The sequence below is a fragment of the Cryptomeria japonica genome, chromosome 10, assembly GCF_030272615.1.
Source record: "Cryptomeria japonica chromosome 10, Sugi_1.0, whole genome shotgun sequence".
Classification (NCBI taxonomy): domain Eukaryota; kingdom Viridiplantae; phylum Streptophyta; class Pinopsida; order Cupressales; family Cupressaceae; genus Cryptomeria; species Cryptomeria japonica.
In genome coordinates, this window is record NC_081414.1 from 137316317 (window position 1) to 137338315 (window position 21999).

At 36.1% G+C, this 21999-nt stretch overlaps 1 pseudogene; it reads right to left on the reverse strand.

The window, feature by feature from the left end:
- Positions 1 to 1360: 1360 nt before the first annotated feature.
- On the reverse strand, positions 1361 to 10695 carry LOC131027145 (uncharacterized; annotated as a pseudogene).
- Positions 10696 to 21999: the final 11304 nt, after the last annotated feature.

Here is a 21999-nt window from a genome sequence, read left to right on the forward strand (position 1 = left end):
AACTAGATTCCTAGTGATAAAGAATATCTTTTCTTATAACCACCAATAGCAATTATGCTGTCTTCACCCTCTGTTTAGTGTACATTATCTACCTGAAGGCCATAGGTCGCTGGTTAGGAGCCAGCTGAAGATAAATGTAGTAGACAAGCAATAAAAATAGTTAAAAGAGTGAAATATAGAACTGTTTAAAAATTTAAGCAAGCTCTTGAAGAAGAAAATAAAAATAGTTTAAAGAGTGAAACATAGAACCGTTTTAAAATTTAAGCAAGCTCTTGAAGAAGAAAGAATAAGAAGCATAAAGGCTTTAACATTGTATTTCACTCAGTGTATTGATATACCAATGAAGAAAAAATAGAACACGTAAAATGAATGAAATAGACTGGCTAAAATCAGACTTGAATCATACCAACAATAAAAAAAAGTGGAGCCAAATTTTTGACATAGACACTAGATTGAAAGTCATTCCACAAGGGAAAAATGCAGATGCCACGATGGTCCAATATCCCTTATTTAATTGCAAATTATTGTTCTTTAATAGTGGTGCATCCTTACATTGAATGGAAGACACTAGAGAATGAACCCCCTAATCCAGATCCAGCCCTGTGTAGTTTCTGTTCTATCACGCAGGTCTACTATCTGAGCATGCGTTGTTTTGATATTATGATTCAAGAGTTTTATATTGCACACATAGTGGAACATTAAGCCTACCTAGTAGACCCTCTTGGTTGTGTTGGACACCTATGTGAAGCACATGAATTAATTGAATAGATGCTATGCAACCTACTTGTTTGGGGGGCTTTCATTAGTGCATGTAGAGTTTGTAGTAACTTAAAGCTGGACGAGCTTTCCGTAGAGTGTTTGTTTACATTAGCACCTGAAACACCTGGGTATTATTGCTGCTTTCAAATATTTATGCAGAAGTTAATAGTTGGGATATTGCCCTTGTCATATGAAAGTTGATGAATGAGAGGGGATTGAAAAAGAAATTGTATTGCAGTGTGATTGAGTTAAAGAGCAGAGTGCATTTTTTTCTTATCGATGACAGATCCCACCCACAATTTGATGAAACTTATGCAAAGTTGGATAGACCAAAGGCTGATGAGGGAAGCATGTAATATACCATGATTGCCATACATAAAAGACCAAATACTGACAACGGAAGAAGGTTATTTACCATAATGGCCATACATAAAAGCATTGCATATCTAAAAATTCACAATCCATGAAGAGGCTGGATAGTAACTACCTAGATCCATCCCCCACCTTTCATCCCCCATGATTGACCTGCCAAAGTTTTCTGCACGGTGCACATATCATTTAATGATGGCTATTGTTACATCCAGATGGCTCAAAATGGTTCTTATACTATGTTACTATCTAGAAGCCTGAATGCCCCCTCTGTTTCTTCTCTTATACAACTTTCATTTGTTATGCATCCATTCTCTGCTGGATTTTGCTTGCTTTCAACTAAAAAACAAATCTTTCCAGGCTCTCTTGGACCATTTGCTAGGCTAGTCGTGGCATTTACAATATTTTGTTTTGCATGGATTGGACGCTCCATGAATTGCTTATCATCTTTGTCACAACTACTTATTTCAGAAGAGACAGACTGAACAACTTCCTCTGCAATGCCCATACTTTGTTCTGAAGTATGACTTCCACCTTTGTCTCTGTTATCATCTATTTCGTAACCTGCAGAAACAGAGCCTTCACCATCTAAGTTGAAAGTTATCCATGTCTGCTTTGGGAATCTCTGTGAATCCACTCTTCTAGAAATCCCCATCTCATCTTCTAAAAGAAGGTTATCTCCTTGACTTGATCCATGTGAGAAACTGTTACCATTTGGCTTACTGGGATCTTGGTCTGCATGTGATTTTCCTTGGCCATTGTAAACGGATTCTCTTGTATCAATTTCTCTAGACTTTTTGGATGTTGCTTTCTTAATATCATCCTGCAATGGCTTGGTATTTCCTTTTAAACAAGAAGTTTGCGCATTTAGAAACCAACTTAGTCTGAGTAATATCTTGTGATACAGATGATACTGCTGCATCAAATGACACTATTTCATTGTTCACACCCAAACTCTTCTTTTCTTCATCATAAGTAGGACCATTTCCATAATCTTCCGTTGAAGACTTGGATATGGTTTCAGTAGAAGATTTTTTATGTTTGGTTCTTTGAGAAAACCCATTGTGGAGTTGGCGCAAACCCAGATTGCTAGGAGGACTCTTTTTGAAATTTCTTTGAGTATTTAGGCCACCTGGACTTTCACCCAAGTCTATGCAGATCGCATCCTCATTTTCTTCTTCACTAAAGATGGGACTTTTCATAATCTCATCTACTGAGAGATTATCAATCTCCTCACAAATTGTACTAGCTCCATCCTTGTCAGAATTGTTCTCATATATTCCATTTCACTTTCGAATACATCCCTTACTTGGGCTGATGAGAATGCACCAGAGAATGCTGGAAGATGAGGTCTGATAGAGAACTTGGAGCCATAACCATCTTCTCCAATTTCATTAGTTCCATCGCTCTCCTGCACTGTGCCATCACGCCGTTCTCCAGAATCACTCAAGTATTGAGGAGAAACATGAATAATGCTTACCATTCCAGTTCCTGTATTTTCCTTATTTTGGAGACAGCCCAGAACAGAGTCTTTTATAAAAAGGCATCCTAAACCTGTTGGATCTGATCCAAATACCTTGTAAAAAGATGTGATGGTAAAATCAGGCGTAAAGAGTGATAGTTCAAGGGAATCCATGTCTTTAGGACCCAAAGCACCTGTCATGTCCCCTCCTTGATCGCTATATGCATCCTAAAAGAAGCAATTATTATTAATAATTAATATAATAATTAAACAACAAATGAATATTGGAGATTTATTTATTTATTAAATATTATTATTTGATTAATATATTTCTAATAATATTCTTAAAATTTTATATTATTATTTGATTAATATTTAATGGTTCTGGAGAACTTCCTCTGTTATCTTTTGGTATTACCGACTATGGGAATTCTACAATAAATGATTCCTCGCTGCCGGCAAAGTATCGAGCTATGCTGAATACCAAAACTCCTTCCGTGTACCACCACCAAAGATTCATCCGATGAAGACCTGTCACATACATGGCTGGAGAAAACCGGCTAAGCATCGATCGTCATACATTGTGAAGGTCCCGGTACCGAATTAGTATCGATAGCGAATAGGGATTATGGATAAATACATTGTAATTGCCAGAAGATCAATTAACGTGGCATGGAGGAAGGTTAATAATAATCCTAGCAACTCGTATAAGCTATCTAATCGATAAATAAACTCATCAATTACCAAACATAATATTGTTATGAAGAAACGCAATGTTAATAAGGAAGTGCGATTACGGAAGGAACATGCCCATTCCAACCAATGGTTGCGACTGTCCGATAACCACAAGTTATATAATGAGAATCGATTGGGGGAAAAGGAAGGGGGATAAACGACGCCCAGATTATACCCAAACGGAAGAAGGAATCTGATTCAGGAAGACGATATCAGAATACCATCCATTCTCTGTATACATATTCTACATATTAAGGATATATTTCAGTCCCAGAACATAGTGTATATATCAGAGAACTAGCCCATTCTCTGTATTAGTATTTTGTGTATTTAAGGATATATTTTCAGTCTTAGACATAAGTAGGTACACTAGAAGATTAGCATATTCCTGCATAAATGTTCCGTGTATTGAAGATACAGTGTCAGATTCAGAACAGATCAGATCTGTTATTAAATTACTGGCAGTACCATCCTTGTTCTAGGTGGTATGCTCTACATAGAGAGTCAATAGCTTGACTGAATTGCACAGGCAACTGCGTACAACATATTTAGAGAGTCAATAGCCTGACCGAGTAACCAGTTATAATATTAATCACCCCTAAGCGACCACATTCAGGTTGACATAATATCGATGGACCAAACATAGCACCATTTCTACAAGTAATAAATATTGATTGCAGATTGTCACTGTGAGTCAGTGATTGCATAACCAAACTGTCTCTGGGGTGGTAGAAATCACTTCTCACATTGTTTATATCCTACTGCATATTAGACATCACAATTGCCTTATAATTATCATCACAGTATATATCTATACTGAAGGTATATCAAAGATCAAATCTGAAATAGAATTATCTCCCGTTGCTTAAAATTATACTCTCTTGTCATGTTAGGAGGAGGAGGTTGAAGTAATCATCCCAGCTTTCCTTCATTTCCAAAAAAGGAGCATCACAGTGTCTACCATAGGCGTCTTTTCTTAATAATTTGCAACAGCAATCTTTATATCTGGGGTAGTTGAGAACTGTTGTTAAGTTACTGGCAGTAACATACTTGTTCTCAGTAGTGCCAGTTCCAGCTTGTCTTACATCAATATCCTTCTATTATTTTCTAATGTGCTAAAACTGAGATTTTAGACAGATTATAAGAGGATCCCAACTGGCGACATTACAGCACCTGCATCCAGCAATACATGCCACCTGTTCTGCTGTGCAAGAAACATCCATTAGTAGGAATAATTGGCTCCAGGCACCTTGGACTGGGCAGGAGAAACAAAAAGAGCTAGCGCTGAGTCCTTTTTCCTTCCTTTCTTATGCTGAAGTTGTTTCCTAAGCTCACAGCTACATAGTCTGAGTGTTGGCCACTTGAACCAAGCACTGTGTCCTTTGGCACCCTTCTTCCTCGCAGTTTGCGCCATACAATTAATTGATTCAATTTCATAGTCATACATAGTTATTAGCCTCCTATTTTGATGAAATGGATGGGCTTCTTCAAGAAGATTGAAAGCGGAGCCTCTACTAAAAGTGAATACCATGCTGTACTCACTCTGAGGAATGCTAAGATAATCCATTATCCTATTCCTGATAGCATACTCAACAGTACCTTCCTCAAGCAGCCCATTTAGTGCATGTGAGCTCAAGTTTGCAGATATTGCTGACAAACTAAACGAAGAAGCTTCCCAATGCTGGAACTGCTGCAGGTAAGAAAAGAGCCCAAATCCACAATAATCTGAGCAGACTTTCAAAGTTTCTTCTAGATGCCCATATTCATCACTTCTGATCTCATCCACTTTCTCTGTACTATCAAATTTTGGATACATTTTCTTGAACTTGGCATAGGCCTCATCTAGCCCAAGAATACTCTCACTGTTGAAAAACCTCTCAGCAGCCTGTGCAGTGGCGGTCAAGAAGTCTCTCTGAGCCTTCAGACGAACTAGGGCCCTGGAATGCAAGATCCCAGATTTGGTCCCTAGAGTCACAACAACGATCTCTTCTTCATCATCGCAACCTATGTGAAGCACATGAATTAATTGAATAGATGGCTCTGCAACCTACTTGTTTTGGGGGCTTGCATTAGCGCATGTAGAGTTTGTCGTAACATAAAGCTGGACGAGCTTTCTGTAGAGTGTCTGTTTCCATTAGCACCTGAAACACGTAGGTAGTATGTGCTGCTTTCAAATATTTATGCAAAGCTAATAGTTGGGATGGTGCCCCAATCATATGAAAGTTGATGAATGAGAGGGGATTGAAAAAGAAATTGCAACGCAGAGTGATTGAGTGAAAGAGCAGAGTGCATTTTTTCTTATTGATGACAGATCCCACCCACAATTTGATGAAATCTATGTAAAGTTGGATAAGCCAAAGACTGACGAGGGAAGCATGTTATGTACCATAATTTCCATACATAAAAGACCAAAGAATGACGAGGGAAGCAGGTTATGTACCATAATGGCCATACATAAAAGCATTGCATATCTAAAAATTCACAATCCTCGAAGAACAGGCCGGATTGTAACTACCCAGATCCATCCCCCATCTTTCATCTCCCATGATTGACTTGTCAAAGTTTTCTGCACGGTGCACATATCATCCAATGATGGCTATTGTTACATCTGGATGGCTCAAAATGGTTCTGATACTATGTTACTACCTGGATGACTTAGGACTAGCCTTGCAAGGCTAGCAACCCAGATGGGCAGTTCCATTTATTGGATTTTAAGCTTGTATATGATATGAGAATGCTTTCTTGGTTTACAATTTTTATGCCCTTTAATCTGTGATTTAGTAGTTGCTTTATTGTGACTACTTAATCATCTTTAACCAATATAGACAACAACTTACATATTCAGCATTAGCATAGTCCAGAAACCTCTAATCATTGTTTGAACTTTGACAGCAATGGTTAAAGTCATCGGTTGCACAGAGTACATCTTATGGATGTTCTCTGTTGCAGGTTTAGTTTTAAAATAAAGTACCAATGAGTTTTGGAGCCACAATTATCTTGATAAAACTTTTCTCACGTCAAACCTAATCATAGGTGAAAAGCAACAGAAAATACTGAGATGGGGAGGGGGTGAATCAGTATTTTCACACAATTAACAACATGAAAAACCAAAAATAAATGCTTGTAACTAGAGAGACAGAGACACAGATTTTTATTACGTGGAAAACCCAACAGGGTTAAAAACCACGGCAACAAATGCTTCCATAAAAAACAACTGGGCACCAACCCAAATACAATAATGAGTTGCAACTCACATACAAAGCACCAACTTGAGAACAAAAAGAGGCTCCAACCCTTAAGTAGAGCACCAACTCAGTAGGAACAATTTCCAGATTTTAAAGAAGTTACAAAACTTATAACAATGTTCTATACAGAGATGTATAAAACCCTTTAAAAATCATCTACTGCAGATTGCCCTTCAGTACTCACTAGAATATTCGGACAGAGAAATTTCAACACTAGGTATACACTGCAAATAGCTTAAAAAAGAGGCTCCAACCCTTAAGTAGAGCACCAACTCAGTAGGAACAATTTCCAGATTTTAAAGAAGTTACAAAAGTTATAACAGTGTTCCATACAGAGATGTATAAAACCCTTGAAAAATCATCTACTGCAGATTACCCTTCAGTACTCACTGGAATATTCGAACTGAAAAATTTCAGCAGTAGTTATACACTGCAAATAGCTACAAAAACAAGAAATTGTTGACACAGAGTATTCTGCATCTCTTCAAACCTGTGTGAAGTTCACACAAACTCCAACCTTTACTACCAACACATCTCAATATGCAAAGAACCCGTAATCTCTTCAAAAAAATTTCAAATGAGCAATCTAAATGAACATTTGCAACTCTACTAGCACCCTTTCAGATAAAAATCAGTGTCCAAGTAACACCCGTGGAACCTAGGTTACTAGAAGTTGAGCATACTTAAAAAATCGCTCATCCAAATTGACTCTGCATATTATCACACCATCCACTTTCACAGCTTGATATATTTTTAAAAAAAACCGAAACAAAAACTTGCTAAGTCGACTGTATATCTGGTCAACATTTTTCGACAAGATTCATAGCTACCAAAAATTATTTTTTAACACCTGTCGACTTTCCACCTTTCGATTTGCAGTAACAGCGCTGTCAAGATTGTAAAAGAATTCATTTTCTGTCTACCAACTGGACGATTCATCTGAACTGCTTAAAAGAAATCGCCATATTTTAGAAAAGAATTCCCACACACAGATGTCATAAAAGAAAACGCCTCATTTTTTAAAAGAATTTCCACACACAGCTTAAAAGAAAACGCCTCATTTGTTAAAAGGTGACAGATGTTATTTTTTCACAGCAGACATAACAAACAGTGCTAATAAAAGTAACGCCTTCAACAAGAATTATGCAGAAACCGCCATTGAAGGAGAAACACGATGATAAAAACACTTGTCACGCAAGGATACGAATCTGCCAAAGAATGCATATCTTCCGAACTCATACAAAAATGATCAGAGAATAATCATCGCACAGGTAAGTAAATGCAGAGCTACTACAGAAAAACGCCACTGATAAAAAAATGCCGCGTAAAGAGAGAATGTTCTAGAATGGCAGGTGCAGAAGCAATAAGAGAAACAACTCGTACAGATAAGATTACCGGCACACATGGCCACTTCTGAACTGAAATCGAAACACAAATCTGATCCTCATACCAGTGTACACACGACAAATTCTAAACTGAAATCTGCAAACCCCTTCTTGACATCAATGACAAAACAAATCCAATAATAGGTTGATATCTAAGTTGTCTGCCTTCAGAACTCCCTCTCACAGTATGCAGTCCCTCACATATAATAACAAATTTACTTATTAGACAATAATCAAAATCGTAATGCAGGAATAGGGCATGCAGTTTTATCCATGCTATCAATTATCTTTGTTAAGTTTAGATCAAACTGATAGCATTAACAGTAAATCAACACAATAAACACTCAGAACACAATAGTACCCTGGGAAAACCTCCCTCTTGGAGGTGAAAAGCCCAGCAATTAATCTCAGATCTTATTAGACAAAAATCAGTATATGTCTTTACAAATTTGCTTCAATTCTTGAAGCACCACATGTATCTGAACCAGGGCAATAAACGTGATATACACAGCAGTGAGACTTGTCTGCAATATGATTGAAGGAAGATGATTCGCTTAGCCAAGAATTAGGTTCGCTGTGCTGGATGCAACACAAGGTATTGATTCACTGCTTCAGGAATGGATTCGCTGATCAGAAGATGATTCACTGCCCTAGGAGACACTTTGCTGATCAGGAGATGATTCGCTGCCCTAGAAGATACTTTGCTGATCAGAAGATAGTTCGCTAATCAAGAATACAATTCGCTGATCAAGAATATGCACTGCAGAAGGTATTTGCTGGATACTTAATTGCTTGGATGTATATGATGCTTGCTTGAACCTTGAATATATAAGAGCCTTTGCCTCCTAATACATCCTAGGTCTGCTCTACTAATAATAATAATATGCTCTTAAATTGGCACCCATTATAGGGTCGGCCATATTTGCAATTACAAGTTACATTTGCACATCAACAGTCACATCGCCCATTTAGGGCCAGCTTAATTCACAAGTTACATATTGGTTTTGCACATTAATGTGGCTAAGGCCGATAGGCCAATTAGTCACCCACAAGTGCTTGGTCGGCCCTAGAAAGATTCTGACCTAGCTACAAACATCAACAATCTTGACATCATGTCCCTACCTGAATCAGAAGTGATTGTAATCCTCCTCACTGTTTTCACAAAATCTCTGTATATAAATTAAGGATAATTAAAATGACAATTTAATTAATCGCTAAAGGATCTATATAAGAAATCACTTCTAAAGGCAATGCAAAAGAAGATTTCTGTAGGAAACTATTTATATCACATGAAAGAACTTAATTTTCATCATTGTAAAACAAACTCAAATTAAGCTTAAGATAATGGTGAAAGAGGAACAGGATTGGATCAGACAGATAACTTACCCACAAGGCTCCTCCCCAGCATGCCTCAGAGTGTTGCCAATGTCCTTGTAGAGAACACGATTGGAAAGCTTAAGTTATTCAATACCAACATTTTTGCCAAAGTGGCATAAAGTTGTTCATATGCACTGAAGAGTGTTAGATCTGTTAATGTTAAAGCAGCAGGAGATATCTTTCTCCTGACTGCTGTCGCAACTTTTATTAATATTTTGTTTATTTCCTTATAATCGCCGTGTTAATTTTGCGATTTCTTTATTTTGCTAATCTAATTGTTTTTCCTACGTATATATTGGTTAGTATTAATTTCCTTGACAAATATATTAGTTAGTTCATCTCATTATCAGGGAATGTTGATGATTGTCTATCGGGTTAGTTTATCTTTATCGCACCCGTTTATCTGACAAGTTACCCCGATTGAGGTCATGTGCTTTCACTGCCTTGGTCGGGTATTTAGTTCCCTAGATTGGGAGCATTAATGGTTCGTTGTTGAAGGATATACTGCATACATCCATATAATACCTGTTGAAGATCATACTGCATATACCCGTGTAATACCCGTCGAAGATTCTGGTGTATATATATACGTGTATTGACTGTGAAGATATTGTTGTGCACACTTGCATTATCTCTGAGGAGTTAACATACTCAGATACATGGATTATCATAATCTATATCTTCAGTGACAGGAGATATATTCAGATATAATTCTGAATTAGAACAATAATATCAGAGATATTGCTCTATACCTCTGCAATTTTAATTCTGATGCCAAAATTTAACAAGATCAAGGGTACAGCGTACTTCATCAGTCTCACTAAAGACTTTACATTGGACAATTGTATGATCTATTAGCTTTCCTCCCATATTCTTCTTCAAGCTTCGGAAAGCTGATTGGTCTTTAAAACTCTATAAAGTTCCAATAAGGTTGGTGCCAATATCACTACAGCTTTTGCCATGCTGAAGTCTTATGCTAGAATTGTTAAACATTTTCAATCCATCTGTCCTTTCACTAACTGGTACATGAAACCTATCTATTTCTTGATTCCCATCACTTGAGCTGTTGCTTCTAAGCCCAGCTGAACCAGTGTATTTGAAGCTCAGAAAGCCTAGCCCATCTGGAGAGTTTATTCCATCTTGCTGCTGCTTTTGGGATTTTTGGTGACTGTACCATATGAATAGGCTTCCTGAACAGAAGAAAGGATGTGGTCTTAGGGAATAAGCTACTAGTATACTTACTACCTTTTTGCTCACTTTGTGATGAATTCCTCATTGTCAGTTAACAAGAGAGACTGTTCTGCACCTTTGATTGTTCAAGAGAAAGGCTCCCTATATTGAGATCTGTGGAAACAGGAGCCATAGCCCCTGGATCGTGGTGGTTCAGTTTATCTAAAAATAACCTAGATTGGATTTTGTTTTGATGTATTTCCGAGAAATCAATCCCATGAAGACTGTCATGCCTGCAGTTACATTTTTGAAAGACTGCGCCATGAGTTTGTTTGCCCTAGCACATTATTGGTGAGATTGTCCATTTCGAGTCCCATGATTCCTCCTTGGCCCTCAACATGTAACTCAGGAGGCTGTGTAACTTGGAGTTTTTTCATAGGGAGCATAAAAAGTGTCATTTGGATGGTAAGCATGTTGGAAACAACTTCCACCAACAAAGGACTAACCCGTTTCACGTTTTGTAACAAGTCTGGCTCATACCATGCCACCTGTTTCACAAGCATCCAAGCTATGAGAACCTAGAAGTATAAAAAAGTAGAGCTCAGAACTGTCAAGTTATTCTTCATCCACTTCTCATTGCTACCTATTTTAATCTAAATTCCTAGGGAAGCCAAAACAAAATTATAACAAGTTCTGAAAATGATGATTTTTGGCAGTCAACCATGCAGCACACAGATTCCAATTTCCATAGTATCTTTTCCTGGCATCTAACTTGGTAAAACCTACAGCCGATGTTACACCAGTTACAGGTTAAATGAATTGTATTTGTTTACAATTACTTGTGTCATAATTGCTTTAAGTCAAAAATACACTGAGAAGAATAAATCAGAAGACCTTAGGGCTCATAAAAAACTTTCCAAAAACCTGGAAGTTATATGAAATTTTGAATTCAACAGCAGAATATAATCTTAATGTTCATTATATCATAGTCGAAGTTTTAAATTTTGCTAATGGCGAACAGATACAGAAGAAGGGTGGTATCAATACTCAAAAGTTGTAAGTTCTGCCAAAGGGACCTCGAAAGCAGAATAGAATTAAAACATGCATTATATCGTACTCAGCAGTGTATATTATAGTACGATCAAAGATTTTTTCCAAGGGGTACTTGATTCACAAGCAGGGTAGAATCATAGCAAAGTCACGTTATCATGCAATCTTGTGTATTTTGCCAAAGGGATCTTGATTGGAAGATAGAATAGAACCAAAATACTCATTACTTATAATAACATTGAAAATTTGGCAAAGGGGCCATGATTCTGCAACATAGGTCATAAACAAAGATAATAAAATAAAGTTTAATTGTTAAATTGGACATATCAATTGATATTAACTATATATTTTTAACTGATTATTCCTATATACATCAGAGTAAATTTCCTACCTTCCCAAAGTGAGTTAACTAATTTTTATTTTTTTCAATAAATGATATTGGTATGACTAGAATCTGCTTGTCACATATGGTGCCGCTTCCTATGGAGTTGAAGTCCTGCTCATATGTTTTATCACGTTCCTCCTAATACTCTATCATATTCTCACTTTCTATCTTGAAACCCTGTTTGTAAACTATTATTCTCAATAATTGAAAAGCACTAAAATTTTCCCACCTCACATGTTGAACCTAAAGCTTTCTGTCAAAATATTAATATGGGTAAGAGTGACTTTTAAGAATAACTTAGTTATAATAGTCACTGCTTCAACCTGAAGTACCATTCCTAAACTGAGATCAGTCCCCCCTAAGCATTATCCACTGGGATCACCCAAATTCGAGAAGTCTCCAATGGAGACGAATTTGTAAATAAGATTTGAAAAGAGACCAAATAATCTTTATGATCACTATATCAACCATATCCGAAATCAGCGATCCTATAGATCAATGTGTATTGTTAACCGGTCAAAAAGAGAATAAAGAAGATAATCCAAGCCATCGAAAGGTCAAACATGTCCAACGTATATACAGTTCTGCTATCTCAAAAGATGCATAAATAACGCAGAGATATTGTGCTCAATTGGATCGATCGATCAAGGTATATAATCGTACGTAAGAAGCGGTCATAGGAGTATCAACGCTTCACACCGTGTGTTTCTAATCAAGGGGAAGATATCTATTAAGGAAACATGGCGCCAATACAAGACTATCATGATAGAAGATATTAATCAACAATGTAAATGATTGGTGAGATCGTATACGTCTCAGAGAGGTCATCATCAAGAACTAAATATTGAACAAAGTTGCTAGAATATCAACCGGTTATATACCAACCATGGTAACAAATATTAGCCATAGGTGATGACCGTGTTTTCATGATCGTAAAAGATCATCCACGATTAAGGCATGAACCAAGAGTAATATAGAAATCAAGCTAGGCAAATGCCGATAATTACATTGCATTAACTAATGTACACCATAACCATTCACCCATCGATATCTGTTGAAATGAAAGCAGATGACTAAATAGCGGTTATGAGTAATGAGTAATGCTTAAGGTAACACTTGATTAATTAATTAACCGACATACTAATGAATGAAAACGACCTGGTTAAAATACAAGTAAAGGAGCAACAATTAGCATAAACAATGATAGGGATCAGTGGCGATAGTTGTAATAAGGAGTCACAACCCCTTATAAAGAAAACATCAATGGGAGAAGGTGTGACTTTCAAGATGCAATCCTTCAAGGGTAATGGATACATAAGTCAATCAGATCGCTCATTCCAAACAAGGTGGAATTAGTATCTATCATTTATCTGCAGATGTGAAAAAGTTTGTGGGCAGACAGAAGGTCAAAATTATCGAGCACCAAAACCAAGGCATATAAGTGTTTGACGGTCAAGATTAGTATCGACCAATTCAATATATAAGCCATTCTAAAATAGGACGAAGGCAGTATAATTTACATCTAGTCATCTGGATCCCATAAATTATAAGCTGAATTTAAGTGTCTCAGTAGGGGACATTACAACAACCTGAGTGGGTCTAATGGTGAAGGTTGTGTGCTACATAGAGAAACATGGTTAAATCTGAGGGTGTGTGAACTGTGAAGGATCTATGCATTATTGAACAATGCACATGGTAAATTGACAATCAATCACCTTCATTTGTGGGGTTGAACAACAAGGGTCTTGGACACCAAATTGGCGTCTCTGTAAGTGGGAGGATTCATACCAATTTGGTCTCTATAAGCAAGAGAATTCACACCTTTGAAAATGACAGTAGAGGAAGCCGACATGAATATTGTCTAGTAGTCCCATAGCATCAAGAGAATGTACTTGTTAAATTCTAAGTTTGTAAATTTTTTAGGCCAAAAAGGAGCTCAAATTTGGTTATTTTTTAAGACGAAAAGATAGAATCAGATCTTTTGGAAAGGAATTGTAGTCTTTGAATAATGAGAGCCATTTTAATAAATTCATTAACCAACACCAATATGTGTTATATCTACGAACTAGAACTCTCTATTTTAAACATTCTATCAAAACAGACTTCTAACGTTTCTTTAATTTGTAGTAGGATATCTATTTAAAGTGCTACATGTAGAGCATATATATTTACTCTCATAACAAAATTGGGTAAGATTAGCATTTGAGCAGCAGCTTATAAGTTTTCTCACTTTAATTAGTTAATAAAAGTATATATGAACCTACTGTTTTAGATATATATGCATGTTAAATGTGCAGAAGCTACAATATTATCTGTCTCAGTTAAGAGTTTCGTTCATGAATAAAGCTCATGAACTTTGTGTTCATAGAATACTACATTTTAACAGCAACAAGATTTCAAAAAGAATTTTATAATGATATTATGCAGAACTGCAGTCTCAATTTTATTCAAATTTTCCAATGAAAATTTTAAACAAAGCCCTATATACCTGTATATATTTGAACTATAAAATAGCAGTGGGAACTATGGATACCATTCTCACCTATATATATATATATATATATAAATCTATCTGGTTGTTATTTTCTGCAATATCTATATGAGAATGTATATATAATATATATGCTATGCTCCCTAATAGTTTGATTATCCTTGAAGCTTTTGATGTTTCTTGCTCTTGGAGATAATTTGATTCTTTAATGTAAATAATATGTTTTCATCTAATATTCATTAGTTAGTTTTGCCCCTTTCGACTATAATGAAGTGAGGGACTGGGCAATAGTTCATATAATCGATGCAAAGAAGAGATGAGAAGTTCATATGTTTGATCTTGGAAATAATTTAATGCTTTAATGTAATTAATATATTTTCACTTAATATCATTATTTATTTTTTCCCTTTTGAAATATAATGAAATGAGAGTCCAATGCAGGCATGGGACACAAGAACCGGTAGGAGTTCATAGAACCGATGTAGAGAAGAAGAGATGGGAAGCTCACATGTTTGATCTTAGACAGCCTTCTTGCATCCCCTTCACTGTAAGGGGTTAAGATTCTTTATAAAAGTGACATTGTTGGCTTAAATTTAATTATAGATTAAGGCCCCGATTCTTTTTACATGGATTTAAGAAATGAAAGTTTGGCTCATGGAGTTCTATTAATAAACAGCTATGGATCATTTTTCTGGGCTTGTACTTTGCAAGATCATCTGCATCACATGTGGTTCAGCAATTCACTGACCTCACAACACATACAGCTGCAATGCCCCATTGGGCTTCTGGTATGTCCATTTTTTGGTGTAGCATTGTATTGTTTATTTTACAGAACCTGCAAATCATCTATAATAGTAAGCTAAAGTTATATCAGCTAACTGATCTTTGTTGGTTTCAGAATTTAATAGTTTTAGTTTAGGGTTTCAATATTTTTTTGAATTCCTTGTTTAGGGAGCTCTGGTAATTTTGTTGGATTTATTCATTTTGTTTATTATTTGAAATGGGATGCAGGGATACGATTTTTCTTGGTTTCAGGCCAGCAGATTTTATAGAGTAGAGAATGAAATATGTGTAATACAGAGAAGCTACTATCATTGAAGTTTACGAGGTTGACACGATCGATTAAAATTGAACCTGGTATGTATAGTTGTTTAATGTTTTAGATTGTTTTCACAACCATTTGTGTGATTAACTACCTTGGTTCGTGTTCCTGTTTTGTGTGATTAACTACTATGGTAGTTAGAAAAAAAAAGTTTACACAACTTGTTTTCACAATATGCTTTGAATGATTTATGACTGTCCCTTCTTGAGATTAAATATATGTTCCTTCTCTGTTACCGCAATTCGTCTTTCTTTGATATTAGGATTGCTAATTCATAAAAATGGCTTTTGAGACTACCGTACTCCTCTTAGTTGCTAATGATCCATCTGATGACTGCTCAAATCTCCAATGGATTGTGTTCTGGTCTTCATGGACCTTTGATGAGTTGTTTGTAAGTATTCCCTTTTGTAGAGGCCATCATACCTTACTGTCTTTGCTCATTGGTGAGGACTGCTCACTTGTAAGGGTATTGACCTTTGCTAGATTTGGGACTGTTGTTCTGAAAACTGTTTCTTAGTTTGGATCTCTATTTCCTTTGTTACTAATGATGCTACTAATCCTCATCATGACCTGTGGCTCATGATGAGGATTAGTGGCATCATGAGCCACAGGTCAATGAGGGTATTGAATGCCTTAATCTACCTTAACTTTATACCCCCTGACTGTATAGGCTCTACATATTATTGGTGTGAAGGTTTGTCAAAGATCCGTCTATTCATATGATTGTCTTACTTCAAAACAGATCTCCGTAGCTTATCATGAGAACCTTCAATGCTTTTACCTGTGTTAGGACAAGAAATGTGACTGTGAAAAAATGTTTGCTGTTATTAATGAGTGTAGGTTTCTTTGGACAGCAGTGATCAAGGACTGCATGCTATCATGAATCCCATATTGTGCTTCTCTTTATTGCTCAGACTGCTCAAACTTTTGCCACAAGTCTGCATTCATAGCTCTTGGTGATGGATCATTCTAGGACTCTCACAACTTTGTAAGGGTTCTTTATTGTCTTTGTACACTGTGTAACAACCTTCCTCTACAATATTAATCTATCTACTGCAAATAAGGACTGTCTTCCTTAAAGCTGGTCTGAAGCTTGATTATACTCACAAGGACTGTCATCTTGCTTATCATATATGATGGCTATATGCCTCTTGATGGAGACTCTAACCATTCCTTGCTGCGATGATTGGTATCTTTACCTTGAGCACCATCCTTGAACATCTTTTGAAGATATTATCGTATAGCCTTTCTTGTTCACCATTGTGTTTTGCATCTATTCTTTGACTGCCTATTATCCATTGTACAGTGCTCTTTTCCAATCTGCTGCTTTTGCAGTGGCAAATTGAAAAGTTATTGCTGCTGATAATCAAATCCATGGTGCATCGTTCTCGGCACTGTACTATGACATTTTATCAGTCTGGTTACCTTATGCACTTAAGGTTTCATGCCCTTGAGAATGACTGCTAATCTGATCCTTCATATGTTTTGAACATTGTTCCCTGACTGATTCATATAGCAAACTTATTACAGAGCTCCTCTCGAAGATGATAGTCCTTGTATCATATTTTGTGTAACCTTACAACTGTTTTGAAGCCTCTTTGATCTACTCTTTTCAAGATCATTGTCCATTTTATCAGACTTGGGCGTATTTGTTGTCTTCTACTACACCCTAGACTAAGGTATTGGCTGATAAAAAACTTTGTTATGCATTAGACTGTCCTAAGGAAACATTTACACATTATGACATCTCTTTGAGACTATACTTTCATCTGCAACAAAAACTTCGAATGGCATGCATATCTTTTATACCATTAACAGGAGATTTGGCTACTGTTATAAGGCTCTTCTATGGCTGCAAACTTTGTTTATGAATTGATCTTTGACTGTTTATTGCTGCTCTGTATTGGCTACCTCTCAAACCCTTAGACTATCAAAATAGCATTTGATTGTTCTCTTCATTTCAATGCATCCTTTTGATATATATCTTTACTTTTGATTTCTTGGTGACATTGAGGACTCTCCTTTTTCTCCTCATGACTGCTATTTCCTTGTATACCTGAACTTTATCATGACGGTGACATCATAACTCTGCCATGATTGAATGCTCTTTGAAGACCATTTCTCTGTTTCCCCCTTTGCATGGACTATCTCACTGTCAAAAATTTGTTCCTCTTTGTGTCTCACCATGACTTGATGAAAGGACTTGGAGCTATCTTAATGGCACTGTGAAGACTACTTTGGATATTACTTTCCTTAAGATTGTCATCAAAACCTTGCCTTCTATTGCTGTTATAATAACTTCCTTTTATCCCTTTGTTCTTTGAGTTCAAGATCAACCTTAATGAAAGTTGTATCTCTCCACTATTATGGAATAAGAGGTTTCTAATCACCGTACAGACTTAGAAGTTTGTTGATCTCTGAATGGTCCTCAATCTCTGCAAGCATTCTATTTTGGCTCTCCGTGTTAATCTTCTCACAACAGCCCCTTCGTTTCAAGAGCAAACCTAGCGAAACCCTAAACGCATATACGAAGACCTTGCTTTCTACAATTGTAAGAAAGAACTTGATAAGACCTATCTGACCTGATTAATGGAGAACTATGTGCATGAGGCTTGCATGGATGGATGATGTGATCTCTATTACTTGCAATGGCCTCCACAAGTACTCTTCTCTATCATGGAGCATATTTCACGTTCCACAAACCTCTAGATGACTTCTTAACTTCTTGAAAATTGAAGAACACATGATCTTGACACTCTTTGAGATAGACTGAATATGGAGTGTAGAAGTAGTATTGAATGGATCTTCAATTCTTTATTAGAGAGATTGGCCGCCATGATAAATCTGCAACAGTAAGAAAACTTATAGAAAGGTATGGCTTATTTGTATAATAACTCAAGCCTTCTCAACACAACCCTAGCCTGACTCTTTCCACGTGGAAAACATGCCTCATGACACACTACGCCACGTGGAAATACATTCAAACCTTGAATTACTCTTCATGCAACGCAGAAACAAGGACTGTGGGACACTTTATTTATTTATTTATATTTCACTTTTGGGCATAGTGAAGAGGTTTATGTTTGCTCATTCACATTTGAATAAAAAAAAAAACCTACGGTCCCTTGTAAGACTAATTTTAGCATGTGAGCAAAAATAGGTAACAATTACGTCCACCACCTCTTTCACCAACCCCAACATCACCTATTATTGTCTGCATCTTTGAAGAAAAAATTTCACCAACCCCAACATCACCTATTATTGTCTGCATCTTTGAAGAAAAAATTTCACCTTGCAAAATTTTTATTAACTGTTTTCAAATTCAAACAGTTTTCTATGTTTGTGATGTTTCTTTTTCGGTTTTTTGTGGTAGTTGTAAAATGTATGAATCTTTGAGCATCCTAAATTTCATTTTCTAGATTGGAAATTACTTCTATGATCATTTTTTCTTGTTGCATTATGTTGACTAATTTATGGCTGAATTGGTATGACAGGGTGGTAGACAGCAAGCTCACATCCCTTCTCTGCAACCTCCTCAATGATTGGGTGGCAACATGTTGCAGCCAAAAAACTGCAGTTTGATAAGAAGGACCCTAAGCAGCTTTTTGAATTAGTCGTTTTCCATCATGGTGTATTCAAAACAGCTAGAGATGGAATTAGGCTTGTATCATTTCTTTAGTTATGTTTTGGTCAAGCATACTGACTTGATAGCATTGTAACATGTACAAATATAATGTTTAATAAAAAAATTATTTGGATTGGAAGGGGTTAAAAACTCCTTCCAAAGACTGAAGGGAATAGTCACTGGCCATGGTTATTCCTTGAGGTCGTGTTTTCTGACACCTTAAAGAATGGTCAGTAGGCCAAAGCCATTCTTTAAGGTCTGTGTCTCATTTTCGTTGCTTTTTTACTATTAGTTTAATTTTTATTTAAAGCATTTATTCATTTTGATTTCAATATTGAAGTTAAATTTCACAATTTCGAAAAATAAATTTATCATTTACCCCCTCCCTAAATGTTTTATGAATCATTTATAACAGTGCACAAAAAGGATAATCATTAATAACCTTTACAAAACCCAAATTTGCCCAATTTATGAATACAATTCACGCTATGAACTATGCCACTACAAATTAAAAAATGACAATCACATAAAAACATTATTGTAAATGATTGGAAACTAATCATGAATTGCCTTTATGACAATATCATTAAAAGAGCACCATGAAAGCAATATACATAACATTAAAATTTTACCATAATTATAATAAAATATGTATTTTGACTCATAACATATTAACACTATTTCATATTCCATAACTAACAACAAATTATAAAATGTGATACTTAATATAACGGTCACATTTATCATCATCATAATAAATAAAATAAAATGGTCTAGTCTAGTCTTGTCTTGTCTCGTCTCGTCTTGTCGTCTTAGGTCACTTAGGGGAGGCCATACAAGCTTCTACCTTCACGTGGTTGGCCTTGTTAGTAGAGAATGTTTGAATAAATATTCTTGAAACTAAAAGAAGCTTACATGTAAATATTTTCATTTTAAACAAATAATGTTTTATAAGTTTAAGGTAGTTCGTTGGATGTTGAAATTCTTTAAGTAAAACGAAAATCGTGATTGCAAAGGCGAAATAAAGGCAAAGTAAATAATATTTTTTAAACTAGAAACATATATGATATGTTTTCAAGATGGTAAAATATTAGGTTTCTTTAAATTGTTTGGTATTTTAATGGAGCTTGTTTTTAACTAAGTATAATAATCTTAATCCCAATCCTAACCTTCCCATAACCAAAACCTAATTTTAAGCATTATTAGGGTTTAGAGTTAGGATTATTGTTAGGGTTTAGTGTTCTGGGTAAGGTTTAGAGTTTAGGGTTAGGGTTAGGGTTTACATCATGGGAAGGGTTAGGGTTAGGGTTAGGATTATTGTTTGGGTTTAGGGTTTACATCATGGTTAGGTTTAGGGTTATGAATCCTAAACCCTAAATTTGAACCCTAATATCAAAAACCCAAAACCCTAAATATGAACTCTAAATCTGTTTATTAGAGTTCATATTTAGGGTTCAAGGTTTAGGGTTTAGGATTTGGATTTAGCATTTATGGTTTAGGTTTAAGGGTTTAGATTTAGGGTGTGGGTTTAAGGTTTAGGCTTTGGGTTTCAAGTTTAAGGTTTACATTTAGGGTTTAGGTTTAAGGTTTAGGGTTTAGGGTTTAGTGTTCGAATTTAGGGTTTAGGGTTCAAGTTTAGAGTTTGGGGTTCGGGTTTAGTAGTTTGGATTTTGGGTTTAGGGCTAGGGAGGGTTCAGGTTTAGGGTTTAGTGCTTGGATTCAAGGTCAGGTTTTAGGGTTTAGGGTTTACGTCAAGGGTTTGGGGTTCAAATTTACGGTTTCAGGTTCAAATTCAAGGTTTAGGGTTTTGACAACAAACTGAACCCTAAACCCTAAACCCTAAATTTGAATCCTGATATCAAAAAGCCAAAACCCTAAAAACAGATTTAGAGTTCATATTTAGGGTTTAGGTTTAAGGGTTTAGATTTAGGGTGTGTTTAAGGTTTAGGGTTTGGGTTTACATTTAGGGTTTCGAGTTTAGTGTTCGAATTTAGGGTTTAGGGTTCGGGTTTAGCGGTGTGGACCTAGGGTTTAGGGCTAGGGAGGTTCAGGTTTAGGGTTTATGGTTTGGATCATATTTAAAGTTCGGGGTGTAGGTTTAGGGTTCAGGGTTTAGGTATAGGGATTAGGGTACAAATTTAGGGTTTTAGGTTCAAATTCAAGGTTTAGGGTTTTAGGTTCAAATTCAAGGTTTAGGGTTTTGAGAATAAATTGAACCCTGAACCCTAATATCGAAAACCCAAAACCCTAAATATGAACTCTGAATTTGTTTATTAGAGTTCAGATTTAGGGTTCAAGGTTTAGGGTTCAAATTTAGGGTTTAGGATTTGGATTTGGATTTGGGGTTAAGGGTTTAGATTTAGGGTGTGGGTTTAAGGTTTAGGGTTTGGATTTGAATTTAGGGTTTAGGGTTCAAGTTTAGAGTTTGGGGTTCAGGTTTAGTGTTTTGGATTTAGGGTTTAGGGCTAAGGAGGTTTCAGGTTTAGAGTTTAGGGTTTGGATCAAATTTAAAGTTCAGGGTGTAGGTTTAGGGTTAGGGTTTAGTGCTTGGATTTAGGGTTCAAGTTTTAGGGTTCAGGGTTAACAAATTGAACCTTGAACCCTAAACCCTAAATATGAACTCTAAATATGTTTATTAGAGTTCAGATTTAGGGTTCAAATTTAGGGTTTATGATTTGGATTTAGGGTTTATGGTTTAGGTTTAAGGGTTTAGATTTAGGGTGTGTCGGTTTAGGGTTTGGGTTTCGAGTTTAGGGTTTAGTGTTTGAATTTAGGGTTTAGGGTTCAAGTTTAGAGTTTGGGGTTTGGGTTTAGCAGTTAGGATTTAGGGTTTAGGGCTAGGGA